General features: G+C 44.6%; 2 long non-coding RNA genes across 5 annotated transcripts in view; one reads left to right on the top strand and one right to left on the bottom strand.

The window, feature by feature from the left end:
- LOC134935447 (uncharacterized) overlaps nucleotides 1-22,644 on the top strand; it is a 257,143-nt gene that overhangs the window by 27,849 nt on the left and 206,650 nt on the right. The window lies entirely within an intron of this gene.
- On the bottom strand, nucleotides 21,337-22,389 carry LOC134935446 (uncharacterized). Its single transcript, XR_010180145.1, has 3 exons — nucleotides 22,327-22,389; nucleotides 22,039-22,251; nucleotides 21,337-21,420 (listed from the first exon to the last, which is right to left on the bottom strand). It is a non-coding gene; the product is annotated as an uncharacterized LOC134935446 (long non-coding RNA).

Genomic DNA, 22,644 nt, shown 5'->3' with positions numbered 1-22,644 from the left:
CTGACTGTGACACTATACACACCATACACACAGAATAATATCAATAATGACCGCAGTTGCAAAAACCTACAGTACTATGCATCTCTAGCACCAATACTTGCCTTCAAATTGTTAAGACATTAAAAATACTGGGAACTTTTATTCAGGATGAATGTTGGTAGGTTTTCGAAAGTCCCCTATACATTGGAAAAAAAAATTAAAATCTGGTTTCAGTAGAATTTGTTACACTATCTGATGTTGAAGTGAGACCACCAGATAATCAAATTTATTTATGTCCTTTTGATAAAGCATCTAAATAACAAATTATTTGTAATGTTTAGTTTCAGTTATTATAACTCAAGTTTTTAAACATTAAAATACATACTATAACAATAATTTTATGTTAACTTATGCAGCTGTGTTATTTAGTATATAATTATACTGTGCAGTGGTCCAAATTGACTGGAAATGCCTGTAAATGCATGTTATTGAGGTTAATGAAACTGTAGGAAAAAGTGGCCCAAATTATGTGATTTTAGCAATTTTTATAATTTTTTTGGGGGGAAAAATACATAACCAAAATGCGAGGTGCGGTGGCAAAACCAAAATACAAATTTAATACAGATCCAAATCCATAACCAAAACACGAGGATCAGCGCACATATCTAGTAGGTACACATCAGGCCAATATTGTCATGATTCGCTGTATCTGAATGACAAATCATGTACATCATCTGATATGTATGCTCAATTGCGCTCTCATGCAGGTTGCAAGCGACATCTTCCGGTCAGCCATACTGCACATTCAACCGGATGATATCACATGTTGTGCTTTGCATATTAATGAAGAACACATCATTACGTTGTTCATAAAATAGTCTGATCTGAACGGCCAATCGGGGATAATACCGGGATAAAGTAAAATCGTCCCATCCATTGGCCTAATTGCCCATTGTTCTGCTGTGTACTCAGCATTACATTCCATAGAATATTTATTGGTCACCAGTGGAGGGTTGTCTAGACAGGAAGTGATGTCATGGGAAGTGTACTCTTTTGTGAAATGGAATGCAGATTTGTGATCCAATTGCAGCAGTGATTCTCAGCTCCAGTTCTTCATTTCCTCCCAAATGGTACAGTTTTGAGAATTTTCATCCATGGGGACAGGAGAGAAATTATTGTCATGCCTAAATAGTTAATCTCACCTGTACATGATTACCAAAATCTGCAAAACATTGCCTGGAGCATTTGATGACCAGTGTAGAGAAACTTTGACAGAGTACTTCCACCATAATCCGTCATAGTTATAAAACAAAGATTTCTCCATAAACAAAGTAAAACATTAACCCAGTTAATATGTGTTCCATACACATAATTATAAAATGGCGTAATCTTACTACTACAGGTACGTAGTATATGCTTAGATTGCGATACCAGAATGATCAGAGTGCAATTCTAGTTTCTAGAACATTTTCCACAAAAGACAAAACATAAAGCCACAGGCAGTAACAATCCCTTCACGTAAAACAGACTGTAAATAACTTACATTATGAAAGTTATGAAAAAGTGATGTGACATAAACTAAATGTTCATACAACACAAATAACGAGTTTTATGGTAAGACCTTACCTTTGTTAAAACTCTTTCTGCGAGGTACACTGGGCTCCACAAGTCTGGACAATGGGGTGTAGAGTAGGATCTTGATCCGAGGCACCAACAGACTCAAAGCTTTGACTGTTCCCAGAATGCACAGCGCTGCCTCCTATATCACCCCGCCTCCCAGCACAGGAGCTCAGTTTTTAGTTAACCAGCACAGTGCAGTAGCAGGAAAAGAGACGACAACGGTTAGTAGCCACATATACCACACTCTCATGACAAGAGAAGTGTCAGCGGCTAATGCCATATCAACCCAAAGAAGCTAAGTGCGTCAGGGTGGGCGCCTTGTGGAGCCCAGTGTACCTCGCAGAAAGGGTTTTAACAAAGGTAAGTTCTTACCATAAAACTCGTTTTCTGCTGCGGGGTACACTGGGATCCACAAGTCTGGACAATGGGGATGTCCTAAAGCAGTTCCTTATGGGAGGGGACGCACTGTAGCGGGCACAAGAACCCGGCGTCCAAATGAAGCATCCTGGGAAGCGGCAGTATCGAAGGCATAGACCCTTAAGAACGTGTTCCCGGAGGACCACGTAGCCGCCTTGCACAATTGATCAAGGGTCGCACCACGGTGGGCCGCCCAAGAAGGTCCAACAGACCGAGTAGAATGGGCCTTAATGTGATCAGGAGCAGAGAGACCAGCCTTCACATAAGCATATGCAATCACCATTCTAATCCATCTGGTCAGAGTTTGCTTGTGAGCAGGCCAGCCACGTTTGCGAAATCCAAACAAAACAAAGAGAGAATCAGATTTTCGAATAGAAGCAGTTCTCTTCACATAGATACGGAGAGCCCGTTCCACATCCAAAGACCGCTCTTTGGGAGACAAATCAGGAGAGACAAGTGCTGGAACCACAATCTCCTGATTAAGGTGAAACGAAGAAACCACCTTAGGTAAATATCCGGGACGAGTCCTAAGAACCGCCTGGTCACGGTGAAAAATCAGATATGGGGAACTTCAAGACAAGGCACCCAGATCCGACACTCTTCTAGCAGAGGCAATAGCCAGCAAGAACACCACCTTAAGGGAAAGCCACTTAAGGTCAGCTGAACCAAGAGGTTCAAATGGAGGCTCCTGCAACGCCTCCAAAACCACCGACAAGTCCCAGGGAGCAGCAGGCGGGACATAGGGAGGTTGGATACGTAACACACCCTCAGTGAAAGTATGAACATCAGGTAAAGTCACAATTTTTCTCTGAAACCACACCGACAAGGCAGAAATATGAACCTTGAGGGAGGCCAGACACAGGCCTAAATCTAGGCCCTGCTGCAGAAAAGCCAAAAGTTTGGCTGTACTAAACTTGGAAGCGTCATAATTGTTAGATGCGCACCAAACAAAGTATGAATGCCAGACCCTATGGTAAATCCGAGTAGAAGACGGTTTCCAGGCCCGCAACTTAGTTTTAATGACCTCTTCAGAAAAACCCTTAGCCCTCAAGACGGAAGCTTCAAGAGCCACGCCGTCAAAGATAGCCGGGCTAGGTCCTGTTAGACACAAGGGCCCTGAACGAGGAGGTCTGGGCATTGTGGAAGTAGAAGTGGATGCTCTGACGATAGGCCTTGCAGGTCTGAGAACCAGTGCCGTCTGGGCCACGCTGGAGCTATGAGAAGCAGATTTCCTTTTTCTTGAACTTCCGAATTACCCTGGGCAGTAGTGACACCAGAGGGAACACGTACGGCAGCCGAAACCTCCACGGCACCGCCAGCACATCCACGAATGCTGCTTGAGGATCCCTTGTCCTTGCTCCGAAGACCGGAACCTTGTGATTGTGTCGAGATGCCATCAGATCCACATCTGGAAGACCCCACCTTTCCACGAGGAGTTGAAACACTTCTGGATGGAGGCCCCACTCACCGGCATGCACGTCCTGACGACTGAGAAAGTCCACTTCCCAATTCAGGACTCCCGGAATGAATATTGCCGGTAGATGGCGTTCTGCCCACTGTAGAATCCGTGAGGCTTCCTTCATTGCCAAACGGCTTCGAGTGCCGCCTTGATGATTTATGTAAGCCACTGTGGTGGCATTGTCCGACTGTACTTGAACAGGACGGTTCTGAATTAAATGCTGGGCCAGGTTCAACGCATTGAAGACCGCCCGCAACTCCAGAATGTTGATCGAGAGGAGAGATTCCTCCTTGGTCCACTGACCCTGTAAGGATTTCTGCTCCAGCACCGCGCCCCAACCTCTTAGACTGGCATCTGTCGTCAACCGGACCCAGTTGGATATCCAGAAGGGACGGCCACTGCACAATTGTTGGTCCTGGAGCCACCAGAGCAGCGACAGACGGACTTTCGGAGTCAATGAGATCATGTGAGACCTGATCCGGTGAGGCAGGCCGTCCCACTTGGCTAGAATCAGCTTCTGGAGGGGGCAAGAATGGAATTGAGCATACTCCACCATGTCGAATGCTGACACCATGAGGCCCAGCACCTGCTTAGCCGAATGTATCAACACTTGCGGACGAGAAAGGAAGCAATGAATCCTGTCCTGAAGCTTCAGGACTTTCTCCTGAGACAAGAACAACCTCTGGTTGTGAGTGTATAACACCGCTCCCAGGTGCACCATGCTCTGAGCAGGGACCAGGGAGGATTTCTTCCAGTTGATGAGCCACCCGTGGGCTCTTAGAAACCGGACCGTCATATCCAGCTAACACAGAAGAAGATCTGGGGAATTTGCCAGGATCAACAAGTCGCCCAGATACGGCAGTATCCTGACCCCTTGATGGTGGAGTACCACCGCCATAACCGCCATAACTTTGGTGAAGACTCGTGGAGCCGTTGTTAAACCAAGAAGGTAACGCCCGAAACTGGTAATGGATGTTGCCAATAGCAAACCTCAGGTATTGTTGATGTGACACTGCTATAGGAATATGCAGGTAAGCATCCTGTATGTCTAAGGAGAGCATGTAGTCCCCAGGTTCCAAGGCCAGAACTATAGAGCGAAGGGTTTCCATACGGAACTTGGAAATCTTCACAAACCTGTTCAATGCCTTGAGGTTGAGAATGGGCCTGGAGGACCCATTCGGTTTCGGGACTAGAAACAGCGGAGAATAGTACCCCCGGCCCCTCTGAGCAAGAGGCACGTGTACTACGACTCCTGTATCCAGGAGGGTATGTACCACCGAGTGTAGAGTTTTTGCCTTTGTCCGGTCCAAAGGGACGTCTGTCTGGCAAAATCGATGAGGGGGCCGGTTTTTGAAGGCAATGGCGTAACATCGAGTGACGACTTCCCGTACCCAGGCATCTGAAGTGGTCTTTAACCATTCCTGGGTATACCCTAGAAGCCGGCCTCCCACCCTGGGATCCCCCTGGGGGAGGCCCGCCCCATCATGCAGCAGGCTTATCGTCTTGGCAGCTGGCTGACGGGCAGCCCAGGCTCTTTTGGGCTTCGGCTTACCAGGTTTGGAAGTGCGGGCCTGCTTATGGTACGCCTGACCTTTTGCTTTACCTGAAGGATGAAAGGGTCGAAAGGACGTCTCTTTAGCCTTCGACACAGAAGGAGTGGTATTAGGTAGACAGGCAGTTTTGGCAGTAGCCAAGTCAGCCGCTATCTTATTTAAGTCCTCCCCAAACAGAATATCTCCCTTGAAAGGGAGTACCTCCAGGGTTTTTCTAGAGTCCAGATCCACAGACCAGGATCTCAGCCACAATATCCGGTGAGCCAGGACTGACGTAGTAGAGGCCTTGGCTGCCAGGATACCTGCATCAGAAGCCGCCTCTTTAATATATCGAGAAGCTGTGACAATATATGACAAGCATTGTCTAGCATGGTCAGAAGAGATTTCAGCTACTAATTCCAAGGCCCATGCTTCAATAGCCTCAGCAGCCCATGAAGCTGCAATAGTAGGCCTTTGTGCAGCTCCCGTGAGGGTGTAAATCGCTTTTAGACAACCCTCCACACGTTTATCCGTAGGCACTTTCAGAGACGTGACGGTAGTGACAGGTAGAGCTGAGGAGACCACCATCCTAGCTACATGTGAGTCCACTGGAGGAGGCGTTTCCCAATTCTTAGACAGCTCCGGCGTGAGGGGATAGCGAGCCAGCATCTTCTTTTGAGGCACAAACTTCGTACCCGGGTTTTCCCAGGGTTCCTGACGTATATCAATTAGGTGGTCAGAGTGAGGTAAAACTTGTTTAATCACCTTCTGACGCTTGAACCTATCTGGTTTCTTAGGAGGAACGGATGGCTTGGGATCATCCGTAATCTGTAAAATTAACTTAATAGCCTCCAAAAGATCAGGAACATCCACATGTGAACTACCCTCCCCATCAGCCGTATCTGAGTCAGAACCTGTGGGGTCAGTGTAAGTGCCGTCTTCATCCGACGAGGTGTCAGTGACAGCAGTGGATTGTGAGGAGACAAGCACTCGCTTAGAGGACCCCTTGGACGTAGGCGAGCGACGGTCAGACTTTTTAGTAGTCAGGGACAGGTTCAACTTCTTTATTTGAGCAGATAAATCGTCCGCCCACGGCGGGTTAGCTGCAGGGACCACATACGGTTGTACCGGCATTGGGGGTCCCATAGGGGGTGTTAGTTTATGAACTAGCGTATGCAGAAGCATGGAAAAAGCGTCCCACAGTGGGTCAGTATGTGCCTCCATTGCCACAGTCCCACTGGGGGGCAAGGAGCCCCCAGAACCAGAGCCCACAGCTGCTATATTCTCCTCATATGTGACTGTGGCTTCAGCAACACCAGCAGTGTGTTCCGCCCCAGAACCGTTACCCTCAGAAGCAGACATGATATAACTTGCAGTATGAGGTAAACCAGTACAATTATCAGCAGCACAATATCCCAAACCCAAACCCCTGCGCAGTGTAGTCAGCACTAGCAGAGTTAAAGGAGAGATATAGTGACCAAATCACAGAGAAAAATACGTAATACAGTATATCTTTGTGAAAATCCTATATTAAATAACACCTGACGCACCAAGCCCCCTCAGGTTATAGAATATAGGGATAGCAAGTTGAGTGAAAGACACGAGATGGACAACACTCAGCTATCAAATGCACACACAGAAGGTCAAAGTTTGTACAATGCAGAGGTTATTACAGACAATAATACTGCACTGGACTAGCTTACACAGCTATATAACAGTAGATATAACAGTACACAGTAAGTACTGGATGTATTTCACAGGGTAATTGTACTAGTATAAAACCCTGACTAAATGCACTCTTTCTTAACTATCACTGTCTAAAAAGGCAGGTAGAATACTTAAGTGTCATGTAAAGGCACAGCGCTGACAACCAGGCGGCTTTACATAGGAGGATTTTCCCAAGCAGTCCCAGGAACAGTGAAGCTGAGGGATAATGGCGCCGCAGTCACTGACTGGGAGTGAGGAAAAGACAGATATGCAGCTCCAGGGTGGGAACATTTGCGGGAAATGGCGCCCTGGGGCTGGGGGAGGGGCTTCAGGTCTAAGCCTTATCCCCCTTGCTGGCAAAACTTCCAGGTACTCTGGGCGATATAAGAAGTGGTTTAGAGAGAAAACCCGACCTGCGCCCATGCCCTGGTGATCTAGTGGGATCGCCTGTACTGCCACAGTGTCCACCACCAGCGCGCGCGGCCCGCCTCCCACTGACCGCGCCGGATCGCGATAAAGACCGGGTCCCACGAGCGGGCCCAACTTACCACCTCCCAAAGCACGGCTACGCGATCCTGGAGAGTCCCAGCCGTGTGTGTCTAACATGATGAAAACCGGAGCCTCCGCTGTAGGTTCCCGGCAACCAGGGCTCGGGAGTGTACAGTGCCGCTGGGGAGAGCTGGAGCTGCAGCTGTGAATGTCACAAAACATTTACCACCGCTGCTGCCCTTGAAGTCTTCACTTTTTACCTCATAAAAAGCTTTTCTTAGGGCTGCTTGGAGCAGCCCCTCTGTTAAGTGCCTGCTCACTGCAGCACCAACTGACAAACTGAGCTCCTGTGCTGGAAGGCGGGGTGATATAGGAGGCGGCGCTGTGCATTCTGGGAACAGTCAAAGCTTTGAGTCTGTTGGTGCCTCGGATCAAGATCCTACTCTACACCCCATTGTCCAGACTAGTGGAGCCCAGAGTACCCCGCAGCAGAAATAGAGTTGATAAATGCACTGAATGTTTATTCTAGGGTGTACACTTGGTTTATTACAGTTATATAGAACAAGGATTATGATACAACACACTACTGCACAAATTAAAGTACATATTTTGGGGGTGAGGGGAGGAATAAGAGTTGTACCATATAATGTGCCTAATTCAGTAAGGATTGCAAAAACCAAAATGAGAACTCGTGGCGCTACCGTAACCACAAACACATTCAGAAAGGTGGTCTATGATTCACAAAAGACCAGAGTATGATCCACTTACATAGATAGAACTGGATTCTAGAACAATAAAAGAAATAAACACAATAGTGTAATATATAATGATAAATATCCAAAGCGTGTTTTTATTGGTTCCACTCACATAGATAAACTTTCGTCAGTGCATATCATCCTCATACGAGGTATATCCAGGGGTCATCAACAGGATAATAGATGGAATTAATCTGTATGCGTCATCCTTATAGGAGGAATATCCAGAAATTCCCAGCGAAATACTGAAGATTCTGCTCCAGTTGGTAGGTTCCCTCGCTTCAGAGGTTGAAGCGAGGGAACCTACCAACTGGAGCAGAATCTATGTAAGTGGATCATACTCTGGTCTTTTGTGAATCATAGACCACCTTTCTGAATGTGTTTGTGGTTACGGTAGCGCCACGAGTTCTCATTTTGGTTTTTGTATGGTGTATAGATAAAGTCTTGGTGAAGGCTTTTTTGTGGGAACACGGGCTGTCATCATAACCTGTAAGCACGGTTCTGAGATAAAATCTATATTCAGTAAGGATTGCATCGCCTGCTGGGGGGCCGCCCATCACAGGGCAAGGCTGCACAGCATGATGACCGCCACCTCCCCCCTTGATGAAGCAGAAATTGCGATCGCAGCTTAGCTGCACCCGCAGGAGGCCCGTCGCCATGTTTCCAATCACGGCGGCTGCGTTTGACATCATGCACCAACATGATCACGCCCCCGCCACCCCCCCCCATTTGCGCCGGATCCCCCTCGTTTGGCCACCTCCGCCCCCGCAATGCTCTGTCATCTTCCTGGAAATGGAGTGTTGCTGTCCCGTCACCCCCGCCCAGCATTGCATTTTCAGCGCCCCCCTCTGCAGAAAGTGCAGGCGCATGCACAGGATGGGCGCTGCGCATGCACCCACAGGGCGATCGCAATAATTCCGGTTGGATCGCGATTTGCGATCCAACCTGAATTAGCCCCAATGTACTGTCTTACTGTATTCTTTACATGTAAAGTTATTTATGATCTATGGAAAATATTTAATTTGAAAATGGAATTTTTTAGACTTTCCCTCATCACCACTGGACAAGGCTACATGCCTCTGTACCGTGTCATATGGTATGGAAAGCTATAATATATCTTTTAATTCAATGCTGAGACTCATGGCTCCAGAGTATTAGACTGAGCAAAATATTGCCAATAAAATGCTGATTTTGACTTCCTGCCCAGACAAATCATGTTTTTCCACCAAATACACCAAGATAACTGACCCTTTAGATTATTGCTGTTTGAGCCAAAAATGGCTGGGTCGTTTTCCAACTAATCTAAAAGGTTAGTCTTTTATTAGTAATTAATGATCATAAATGAGTTACAGTTTATCTCATGATGCTATTCTTTGTATTTATTTTAGTAATGTCACCGATACATTACATTGAACAATGTGAAAATTGAATCTCCAATATGTTATTTTATGGCATAGAATTGTAAAGAGAAAAAAATGGCTAAATATAGTTTAAAAGAGTGAAAGTATATCACATGTGTGATGATCAGACATTGCCAATATGAAAAAACCCTCCATTAATAATAATTTCTCTATTACTCAAATGGTATTATTTGAAGTTTGTTGTTGTTGTTGTTGTTGTGGTTGTTGTTGTTGAGTGCTGATTATCTGAATAATATTATATGCCTTTTGTTAGGTGTTTCTGACCTGTGGCATTTTTCACATACAGTACAGAGGGTCATCAAGGAACATCATACATGACTTAACCTTTAAAATACTGTTTGCAGTAAGTGAGAAATTGCGCTGCCATGTGTTGCATGTAGCTGGTGGTTTCTCCTTAGTTTCACTGGTGTTGAACCTGCATACTGTATATCAGTGAGTATATGGTCTTATCTGGGACCTTCTCAGTCCATTAAAGTGGAAGTCAAATTATTTTCTGAAATTTGCAAAACTAACAAAATCTGTGGACTGTGGGCCTAATTCAGCAAGGATTGCAAATCAGCAAAATTAGCAAAAAAAGCGTAAAAACACAAATTCTGCAACTTAAATAGCAAAAACTGAGAAAAAAAACAATTTACGAATAGTAGGCGTGTAGGGGGCGTACTAAAGGGCTGGACTCACAAAAACTATGATCAGGGGCGTGTTGCGGGGCGTGTTGTGGGCGTATGCTGATGGTCGGTGGGCGGTGCACTTGCAATTTTTACAACAGATCGCACATTTCTGATGTGCAGTTTCTGAGTGACTACAGGTCTACCTTAAAAATTGCACAAGCTGACCTCAGTTGTAGAATGTTCAATATATACTGCAATCATTGCTTCACTACACCCAGCTGAAGCAGCTCACACATCAGACCACAAATCACTTCATTCAGCTGTATTGGAAGTTAAGGGGGGTACACACGGAGCGATAATCTAAGCAATCTGACTAGATTGCTTAATTTTCAGCAAGATTGCTCCGTGTGTACCCCTCACAGCGATAGCGATGCGCAGCCCCGCGCATCGCTATCGCTGGTGCTAGATTGGCCTGCATGCAGGCCAATCTAGCGGGTCGCTCACTTCACCCGCTGGGTGAAATGAGCAGCCCCCCCCGTCTCCCCCCGCACGCTCAGCACAGATCACGCTGTGCTGAGCGGGGGGAGAGATGTGTGCTGAGCGGTTCAATCAGCACACATCTCTCCCGCATCGGGCCGTGAGTACTGGCCTTAAGAAACATGTAAGGTATTGTTTAACTCTGTAACACATGTTGATTGTGAAAATATGTTACTAACCGATTTGTGTTTACACTTACTAACAATCGAGGTTTGGCAACCACACTATTTGATAGAAGCAAATGTAAAATAACCTTTACAAGCATTTTGCTTAGTTGTACCTGCTGAATGACATTTAGCTTCCTAACATTTTTGTATTTTTTTTAACAACCAACATTTTTTTGTTAAACAAAATATACCCACATACATTTTTTTTATTTTTTAAATTTTATTTGTGCGCTACACACATAAACATATGTTGAAGAACAGCAATACCATCTTTTTATTTTCAAGTTTTGCAAATTCTGCTCCATTTGTATACTTATTGAAACAAATATTTACACATAATTCCTTAAAGTATGGTTCGTAAATAAAAGCAAAGAAACAATAATATGTAATGTTTGACCACTTCACAATCAAAAACACACTATTTTTTTTATATAAATGTTACTGTTGTTTCCGAATTAAAAGATTTTGACTCCAAAAAAAGTGTGTTTGTTAAAACATATACCAATAATTGCTGTTGTGTAGGATTTAGAGGGTAGAATTCACACTCTCTCTAGATGAATATATTTGAACACAGTTATGGGCATTAGTCAGTGTTTGAAGAAAAACACTATGGTGTCCTTAAGATAATAATTGCTAAATTACCACAAGATCATTTGACCAATTAAGTGATGATTGAATTGATTTACAATTGTTGAGTAGTTTCTTTAATTTGGGTGCAGGAAAGTAGGTTGTGCAATTTGTAAGGAAAAAAAACACCTTTGTTAGCAAAAAATGCAACATCAGAAACATGTGCACAAAAATTGCGTACATTTGCAATATTTGTAATATTAGGATGGTTTTTGCAATATTTGCACATTTCACAAGGCCACCTTTTTTTAAATTAAATTAGTGTTGCAGTTTTTCCGTTTGGGAGTGCTTTCGCAATTTTGCTTTTGCTCGCAATTTTTGCTAATTTGCAATATTTGCAATCCTTACTGAATTTGCCCCTATATGTGTTATGGTATTGGGAATATAATAAGTAAATTGCTTACCTTTTTGCCAGTGAATTTTTTTCACCGATTCATAATGTAGCTGCCACCAAATTGTTTGTGGACTGTCTCCTCTATCAAGTCCTGGCTAGTACTTCAGCAGTTGCAGAGCAGATGGTACAAAATATGCCCAGCACTAGGCTCATCTGCCGCTGATCCATGAGGAAAGTGACTGTAGACCAATAGCTTCTTATTGGTTACTATTGTTAATAATTTGCCCCTCATATGGTTGGCCTATGCTGAAGCTGCACACACAGCCTTGGGGCATTTGTGCACATCTTATGACTGTACGGCTTACTCTCTCTGGCCGTCTTTCTTATCATTCATGGATCTACACTTCACATAGAGTATATTATTATTCATGAATTGTTATCAGCAACCATGTAACTCCTGAAAAATGAATTATATACGCTACAGAGCAACCCCACAATCAGGTCACATACTCTCTCTACTTGGTTGCACGGTGGAAAGTACAGAACTGACCGCAGTGCAGTCATGCAGCAGATATATTTCATGTGTTTAAAGATTTACATAGTTGGTATATTAACCTTAGGATTTCTGGATTTCCCTACAGTCATAACTGGCCTCCCTGAACAGGACCTTATAGTAGAAGGACTAAATGTAATACTGCAGTAGCTATAATTTATTTATGTGTCACCTAGGGTCACTGCAGAGTAATGGTCATGACAACCTGGATTTCATATGGGTGTGGTATGTGTGACTGGCAGTAAGGAGACCACCGGTCAGCATACCGACGCCGGGATCCCAGTAACGGAATCCCAGCGGGGGTTGGCGAGTGCAGCAACCACTTTGCGGGCTCGCTGTGCTCACCACGCCTTGGGCACGGTGGTGACCTGCGGTCGCCATGGGTTCTATTCCTACTCTGTGGGTGTCATGGACGCCCATGATTGGGAGTAGTCCCTGTTGGTCGGCATGCCAACCGTCGGAATTGTGTGGGGCCGGGATGTAGGGGGAGGTTATGTGACCATCTCTTTCATATAATTGAACTGGCAAATGGGTGATTGTTTATCAACTGGTTTGCCATTTGTCATAGTGTGCCACTGTTTCTTCTACAGTACTTTCCTAAAGGACTTTTTAATTGGATGTTCCTAAATAAAAGCAAACACATACTGCACACACACAGAACAGAATACATTTGAATAGCAGCAGAGATGCTTTAATGTCCCTGATTCAGAGGTGGATGTTATTCGCGTCTATGTTGCGTTTTAGTATGTTGCGGATATAAGGAAATATGCAAATGTCGCAGCTGCCATCTTTTGTACAGAGACGCCCAAGACTGCTTCTCAGATCTGCATGCAAAGAAGCAGCATCAGGAGAACATCAGTCACATCATCGGACCTCAGAACAGAGCCGGATTAAGGTGGGCCCGGGGGGTATGTACCCCGGGCCCCCCTTCCTAAAAGGGCCCCCCGCCGCAGATCGGAGCTCTTACCGATCTGCGGCGCTGCGCTGCATTTCCGGCTCCCGTTTGGTTGCCCTGGCAACCTAACACCTGAGCCGTGGCTCCGGCGCCGCCTATCAGTACAGGACAGCTGAGCGACGGCTCAGCTGTCCAATAGTGTAACAGCCTGCGGCTCAGTCACCGTCTGAGCGCGCAGGCTGTATGAGAGAATGTAGTGTAGGGAATGGCAGCAGTACGGAGCAGTGTTTGGAGAAGGAGAGGAACGAACACTCACTCACCTGTCTCCTGTGCTACAGCAGCCTGCCAGCAAAAGTAAGGCTGGCTGTATAATTATAGCTCACGTTTGTTAGTATTTATATATATATATATATATATATATATATATATCTGTATATATCTTTATCTGTGTATATATCTTTATCTGTGTATATATCTGTGTGTGCATATACAGTATATGTAAACATACTGTTACTGTATATGCGTGTGTATATATGTATTTGTATTTATATGTGTATGTATGTTTACGTGTGTGTGTATATATATATATATATATATATATATAAAATCAGCTGCCTGCCTTTTAATTAGGGGCCTCGCTCTCTGAAGTGCCCCGGGCGCCCCAGAGCCTTAATCCGGCTCTGCCTCAGAAGTTTGGTTGCAACTAAGCCACTGGGGCCAGTGACATTGCCCCTGAGAATGCAGTTGCTGGCTACAGCACCCCCACCCCAATACAGATGCGTCATGCCTGCGTTTTCATCACCTCTCCCCCGTTACCTCCCCAAATGGTCACTGGCAATCACCCTGCATTCTAATCCACACAACGACTGCCATTGCGAAACCATCGCAGCACATGCACAGTGCAAATTGCAGTGTAGACATTAAGAAGCCAGTATTTACTAGGGATGTGCACTTGAAATTTTTCGGGTTTTGTGTTTTGGTTTTGGGTTCGGTTCCGCGGCCGTGTTTTGGGTTCGACCGCGTTTTGGCAAAACCTCACCGAATTTTTTTTGTCGGATTCGGGTGTGTTTTGGATTCGGGTGTTTTTTTCAAAAAACCCTAAAAAACAGCTTAAATCATAGAATTTGGGGGTCATTTTGATCCCAAAGTATTATTAACCTCAAAAACCATAATTTCCACTCATTTTCAGTCTATTCTGAATACCTCACACCTCACAATATTATTTTTAGTCCTAAAATTTGCACCGAGGTCGCTGGATGACTAAGCTAAGCGACCCTAGTGGCCAACACAAACACCTGGCCCATCTAGGGGGTATATTTACTAAGCTCCCGATTTTGACCGAGATGGCGTTTTTTCTTCAAAGTGTCATCTCGGTCATTTACTAAACACTAATCACGGCAGTGATGAGGTCATTCGTATTTTTTTGCTAGTCCAAGTTCAAAATTACGAATGAATACTAGAGATGAGCGCCTGAAATTTTTCGGGTTTTGTGTTTTGGTTTTGGGTTCGGTTCCGCGGCCGTGTTTTGGGTTCGACCGCGTTTTGGCAAAACCTCACCGAATTTTTTTTGTCGGATTCGGGTGTGTTTTGGATTCGGGTGGTTTTTTCAAAAAACCCTAAAAAACATCTTAAAACATTGAATTTGGGGGTCATTTTGATCCCATAGTATTATTAACCTCAATAACCATAATTAACACTCATTTTCAGTCTATTCTGAACACCTTACACCTCACAATATTATTTTTAGTCCTAAAATTTGCACCGAGGTCGCTGGATGACTAAGCTCAGCGACCCTAGTGGCCGACACAAACACCGGGCCCATCTAGGAGTGGCACTGCAGTGTCACGCAGGATGTCCCTTCCAAAAAACCCTCCCCAAACAGCACATGACGCAAAGAAAAAAAGAGGCGCAATGAGGTAGCTGTGTGAGTAAGATTAGCGACCCTAGTGGCCGACACAAACACCGGGCCCATCTAGGAGTGGCACTGCAGTGTCACGCAGGATGTCCCTTCCAAAAAACCCTCCCCAAACAGCACATGACGCAAAGAAAAAAAGAGGCGCAATGAGGTAGCTGTGTGAGTAAGATTAGCGACCCTAGTGGCCGACACAAACACCTGGCCCATCTAGGAGTGGCACTGCAGTGTCACGCAGGATGTCCCTTCCAAAAAACCCTCCCCAAACAGCACATGACGCAAAGAAAAAAAGAGGCGCAATGAGGTAGCTGACTGTGTGAGAAAGATAAGTGACCCTAGTGGCCGACACAAACACCGGGCCCATCTAGGAGTGGCACTGCAGTGTCACGCAGGATGTCCCTTCCAAAAAACCCTCCCCAAACAGCACATGACGCAAAGAAAAATAAAAGAAAAAAGAGGTGCAAGATGGAATTGTCCTTGGGCCCTTCCCACCCACCCTTATGTTGTATAAACAAAACAGGACATGCACACTTTAACCAACCCATCATTTCAGTGACAGGGTCTGCCACACGACTGTGACTGAAATGACGGGTTGGTTTGGACCCCCAACAAAAAAGAAGCAATTAATCTCTCCTTGCACAAACTGGCTCTACAGAGGCAAGATGTCCACCTCATCATCATCCTCCGATATATCACCGTGTACATCCCCCTCCTCACAGATTATCAATTCGTCCCCACTGGAATCCACCATGTCAGCTCCCTGTGTACTTTGTGGAGGCAATTGCTGCTGGTCAATGTCTCCGCGGAGGAATTGATTATAATTCATTTTAATGAACATCATCTTCTCCACATTTTCTGGATGTAACCTCGTACGCCGATTGCTGACAAGGTGAGCGGCGGCACTAAACACTCTTTCGGAGTACACACTTGTGGGAGGGCAACTTAGGTAGAATAAAGCCAGTTTGTGCAAGGGCCTCCAAATTGCCTCTTTTTCCTGCCAGTATAAGTACGGACTGTGTGACGTGCCTACTTGGATGCGGTCACTCATATAATCCTCCACCATTCTATCAATGGTGAGAGAATCATATGCAGTGACAGTAGACGACATGTCCGTAATGGTTGTCAGGTCCTTCAGTCCGGACCAGATGTCAGCATCAGCAGTCGCTCCAGACTGCCCTGCATCACCGCCAGCGGGTGGGCTCGGAATTCGGATTTGGGATTTCGAAGAATGCACAGTTCTTTGCTGTGCTGCTTTTGCCAGCTTGAGTCTTTTCATTTTTCTAGCGAGAGGCTGAGTGCTTCCATCCTCATGTGAAGCTGAACCACTAGCCATGAACATAGGCCAGGGCCTCAGCCGTTCCTTGCCACTCCGTGTGGTAAATGGCATATTGGCAAGTTTACGCTTCTCCTCCGACAATTTTATTTTAGGTTTTGGAGTCCTTTTTTTTCTGATATTTGGTGTTTTGGATTTGACATGCTCTGTACTATGACATTGGGCATCGGCCTTGGCAGACGACGTTGCTGGCATTTCATCGTCTCGGCCATGACTAGTGGCAGCAGCTTCAGCACGAGGTGGAAGTGGATCTTGATCTTTCCCTAATTTTGGAACCTCAACTTTTTTGTTCTCCATATTTTATAGGCAGAACTAAAAGGCACCTCAGGTAAACAATGGAGATGGATGGATTGGATACTAGTATACAATTATGGACGGACTGCCACGGTTAGGTGGTATAAAAAAACCACGGTTAGGTGGTATATAATACAATTATGGATGGACTGACTGCCTGCCGAGTTCCGACACAGAGGTAGCCACAGCCGTGAACTACCGCACTGTACACTGGTTGATAAAGAGATAGTAGTATACTCGTAACAACTAGTATGACACTATGACGACGGTATAAAGAATGAAAAAAAAACCACGGTTAGGTGGTATATATTATAATAATAATACAATTATGGATGGACGGACTGCCTGCCGACTGCCGACACAGAGGTAGCCACAGCCGTGAACTACCGCACTGTACACTGGTTGATAAAGAGATAGTAGTATACTCGTAACAACTAGTATGACACTATGACGACGGTATAAAGAATGAAAAAAAAACCACGGTTAGGTGGTATATATTATAATAATAATACAATTATGGATGGACGGACTGCCTGCCGACTGCCGACACAGAGGTAGCCACAGCCGTGAACTACCGCACTGTACACTGGTTGATAAAGAGATAGTAGTATACTCGTAACAACTAGTATGACACTATGACGACGGTATAAAGAATGAAAAAAAAACCACGGTTAGGTGGTATATATTATAATAATAATACAATTATGGATGGACGGACTGCCTGCCGACTGCCGACACAGAGGTAGCCACAGCCGTGAACTACCGCACTGTACACTGGTTGATAAAGAGATAGTAGTATACTCGTAACAACTAGTATGACACTATGACGACGGTATAAAGAATGAAAAAAAAACCACGGTTAGGTGGTATATATTATAATAATAATACAATTATGGATGGACGGACTGCCTGCCGACTGCCGACACAGAGGTAGCCACAGCCGTGAACTACCGCACTGTACACTGGTTGATAAAGAGATAGTAGTATACTCGTAACAACTAGTATGACACTATGACGACGGTATAAAGAAAGAAAAAAAAATACCACAGTTAGGTGGTATATATTATAATAATAATACAATTATGGATGGACGGACTGCCTGCCGACTGCCGACACAGAGGTAGCCACAGCCGTGAACTACCGCACTGTACACTGGTTGATAAAGAGATAGTAGTATACTCGTAACAACTAGTATGACACTATGACGGTATAAAGAATGAAAAAAAAACCACGGTTAGGTGGTATATATTATAATAATAATACAATTATGGATGGACGGACTGCCTGCCGACTGCCGACACAGAGGTAGCCACAGCCGTGAACTACCGCACTGTACACTGGTTGATAAAGAGATAGTAGTATACTCGTAACAAGTATGACACTATGACGACGGTATAAAGAAAGAAAAAAAAATACCACGGTTAGGTGGTATATATTGTAATACAATTATGGATGGACGGACTGCCTGCCGAGTTCCGACTGCCGACACAGAGGTAGCCACAGCCGTGAACTACCGCACTGTACTGTGTCTGCTGCTAATATAGACTGGTTGATAAAGAGATAGTATACAATACATACAACAATATACTACTATACTGGTGGTCAGGCACTGGTCACCACTAGTCACACTGGCAGTGGCACTCCTGCAGCAAAAGTGTGCACTGTTTAATTTTAAATTAATATAATATTATGTACTCCTGGGGGCTCCTGCTATAACAACCTGCAGTGCTCCCCAGTCTCCCCCACAATTATTATAAGCTTTGCCTTTTATACATTGATGTGCAGCACACTGGGCTGAGCTGAGTGCACACAGACTGAGTCACACTGTGTGACTGGCTGCTGCTGTGTATCGTTTTTTTTCAGGCAGAGAACGGATATAGCAGAGAACGGATATATTATATTAAAATAAATAAAAGTTAACTAACAACAACTGCACTGGTCACTGTGGTAAACTCTGTCTGACTCTGCACAATCTCTCTCTCTCTTCTAATCTAATTTCTAATGGAGAGGACGCCAGCCACGTCCTCTCCCTATCAATCTCAATGCACGTGTGAAAATGGCGGCGACGCGCGGCTCCTTATATAGAATCCGAGTCTCGCGAGAATCCGACAGCGTCATGATGACGTTCGGGCGCGCTCGGGTTAACCGAGCAAGGCGGGAGGATCCGAGTCTGCTCGGACCCGTGAAAAAAACATGAAGTTCGTGCGGGTTCGGTTTCAGAGAAACCGAACCCGCTCATCTCTAATGAATACACCATCGGTCAAATTACGCCTGTTTAGATATGAATCTCGGTCATTTACTAACCATTCGTAATTGCATTTGCTGCCGCGAAAATGATTTCGCGGCCGCGAAAAATTACGATTCGCATTTTTTTCCTAAAAAAAAACGCGCCAGCCTTTGAAAACCGCGTTTACATGTGAACTTAATTATCCATTACTCACACCTGTTTTTTTGGGCCTATAAAAGTGTTTCAGGCACATTCTGAACTACTCTCACTCTGAAATGGCGGCTGTAGTGTGTGGCAATGGTTTTTTGTTGGCTGTGGGATACGTTAGACTGCTCCATGAGGCTTCCAGGAATCAGGACCAGGTAAGTGAACATGGCCAACAGGTTGTCCAGGTACCGCGGAGGCTGCGCCAGCCTCGTTTTTTTAGAGGGCGTTTAAACTTAAATGCATTGTCCGATGATAGGGTCATACAGATGTTCCGCCTAAATAGAAACAACATTTTCCACCTGTATGACCTTGTCAAACTGGGCATAGACCCTGAGACAGCACGCTCTCGCTCTGTCTCAGGCCTACACAAACTCCTGGCTGTGTTACACTTTATGGCTACTGGGAGCTTCCAGGCTGTGGCAGGCGACGTCATTGGGATCTCACAGCCCACCTTTTCAAGATTTTTGATGCAGGTGAGTCTAAAAATACATATGCGGTTATGGCTAAGTGTTGCTTGTGTAAGTTGAAACACCACAGTATTGTAGAGAATACCTAACATGACACTCACCTTAGCTTATTTAATGTCCACTCAGGTTTTGGATGTGTTGGAGCCACACATTAAAGCCTCAATCTGCTTCCCTACTGAGGAGTCGGAGTGGAGTGCTGTCAGGGTAGCTTTCTATGAGCTTGCAGGCATGCCCAATGTGCTGGGGGCCATAGATTGCACACACGTTCAGCTGAGATCACCTAAGGGCCGCCAGTATATATATACTAATAGGCATATGGATCAATCAACTAATGTCCAGGTGGTCTGTGATGCAAATTTAAAAATTATGAGTGTTGTTGCAGGTTACCCTGGTGCCTGCCATGACTCCTTCATCCTCAGTCAGTCATCGCTCTTCGATAAATTTGAGGAGGGACAAATGCCTGATGGCTGGCTGTTGGGTATGTTGAAAATGTTATGTGTGTATGTCTTTTAACCACAGCCTAGATTTTGGAGGAGGTGATAGAATAATCTAACATATGTCCTAATGTTGACTATATATGTTTTTCAGGTGATGGGGGTTACGGCTGCTACTCTTGGCTCCTTACTCCATTGTCCCAACCTGATTCTCCTGCTGAACACAGTTATAATCATGCACATAAGGCTACGCGGAATGTGATAGAAAGATGTTTTGGGGTGCTGAAGTCACGTTTTCGGTGTCTGGATAAATCTGGTGGCCTTTTGTTGTATAGTCCCTCAAAGGTGACTCGGATTGTGTTCTGCTGCTGTTTTCTCCATAATCTGTGTTTAAGTCAACATCTGGCACATGGTGAGGGAGAAAGCAGTCAGCAAGCAGAGGAGTTAGATACATCTGGTGACAGTGTGAGTACAATTGTAGGGAGGCAGGTACGTCAAGAAGTGATCCTGCGATATTTTACAGGTAAGTTTTATTATGCTGTAATTATCCTTCACTAAACACTTTGCTCTACTTTCTATTGTGTGTTCTGTTACTTACTGTTTGTTGTTTATAGTGGTGTGTCCATTGTGCTTAGTTGATGCTAACAAAACATTTACAGTCATTACCCTTGAAAAACATAACTACATACATACAGACCAGCTTAAAAAATTTTGGAGACGGACACAGGAATGTTTTTTTTAACTAATTTTTGTATTTATTTGCACAAAAAGATTGGTGTTATTTTTTTCGCTTGTGTGTGCTGGGTGCTGGCTCACTGGCACGTGCTCTTGAGGAACTCCGGACAGGGGAGGTTACTGGCGTTTGAACAGGGGTCGTGGTCCCCGAGCTGGAGGTAACTTGCTGAGCTCCCATCATAGCAATATTGCTGCTCAAATTATTTAAACTGGCAATCAGCTGAGTGTTTGTAGCAGTGTGGCTGGCTACAATCCTGGATAAGGCCTCATTCACCACTTGATTGTGTTGAATGATCTGAACGAGTGCCTGCTGATGTCGCTGTTGCTCATCTATAATGCGGGATAAATGTGCATTCATTTGGCTGTTTTCAGCCCTAATTTGCTCCATTGAGGTAGCCATTCTCCCTACTTGTACTATCAGTCTGCCCGAGTTGCGACTAATACGCGGTAGATGATGGGGCAGACTGGCAAGGTGTTGTGTATGTTGGGTCAGGGTGGCATTGCTTTGGGCCTGTTGGCTTGTCCAACTGGCCCAAAAATCGCCAGGAATTTGGCTTGGGGGCGGAGCTTGTGCCAGTTGGGGACTGATGGATGGTTGGGGTATATCCTGCAACTGTATTGGCATGCTTGGATCAACAGCTGTAAGTTGCAGTGTGAAGGATGGCTCTTGTTCTGGTCCCTGCTGGTCCTCGGCGGACATCAAGTTGTGCTCTGTATGGGGTAGGCAACATGCAATGTTGTAATTTTTTTTAATTTGGCCTGGCTAATGCAACACATTAATACATTCCTAATACTACATTTTTGCATTATTAGCACTTGTTTTTCTCAACGTTAACAATTTATAATTTTTAGATTTTAAAAAACCAACACAGGCGCAAACATTGCCAAATTTGCATATTCCTCACTTAACTAACTTCCCTCCACACCATTACACTGTTAGATTCCCTCCCCTCACCACGATATAGACTACTTACCTGTATAGTCCAGAGGAGCGGAGCAAGTAAGCCATCTACATACTGGACAGGGGCGATGTGTGAACACTCTAATGGTTTTTTTATTTCGGTCCAACATTTAATTTTATTCATATTTTTTAAAAAATGTGAACGTGTGTGTGCTTAATGTATCCTCAAATCTGTTGTTTTCATACAAATAGGTTGTCTAGACCATCCACTAAGACCTTATCTAATTTTATTAAAGCACCTTGAGCAATTGAAGACGTTACATCACATTGATTGTTGAGGAAAACATGTAAACTCCAAACCAACTAACAACATCTTAAGTGTACTGTGTATATTATTGCTTATGTGTTTAATTTATGTTTTTACTCACCAGATAACTGAGGTGATCTGGCCTCATCACTCTGCGAACTCGACAATAGTGCCAGTGGTGGCTGGGGTGACACTGCCGAAAGTCTTCGCCTGGGTGGGGATGATGGAGGTGCGGAATCAGAGCCAAGACGCCGTGTCTTAGTTGGCCTCCTGGGTAAGTGGCCCAAGCCCTGTGATGGGCGGCTTACAGGAGGTCGGCTTCCAGAAGCAGAACCTAGGTGCAAAATTTAAACTTAATATTTTGTACTTCTATGTGTTTTCAGAATATGTGACTACAGTGAAGACTTACCTGCAATACCGGCATCATCCTGACTTGTGTGAGGCCTGTCTGGGCGGCTGGTCTGTGTGACTGTGGAAAAAGTGACCCCAACATTATTACCATGTTTTTGGAAAAATGACCCACTGAAAACCATTAATGTACTGTAAGCATCTATATGGTTTTGTTTAAAACAAATTTTTAAGCTTAAGAGCTTCTACATTCATGATTTTGAGTTGAATATCAAAATGTACTTGATGTGGCACACAATAAATTTATTTAAAATAAGTTTTTGGTCTCAGATATTGCAGAGATTGAGTACTTGCAAATATTTTTAAAATGTAATGTTTT

This window comes from Pseudophryne corroboree, chromosome 6 (assembly GCF_028390025.1).
Source record: "Pseudophryne corroboree isolate aPseCor3 chromosome 6, aPseCor3.hap2, whole genome shotgun sequence".
NCBI classification, from domain to species: domain Eukaryota; kingdom Metazoa; phylum Chordata; class Amphibia; order Anura; family Myobatrachidae; genus Pseudophryne; species Pseudophryne corroboree.
This window is presented reverse-complemented; position numbering and strand designations above follow the sequence as displayed.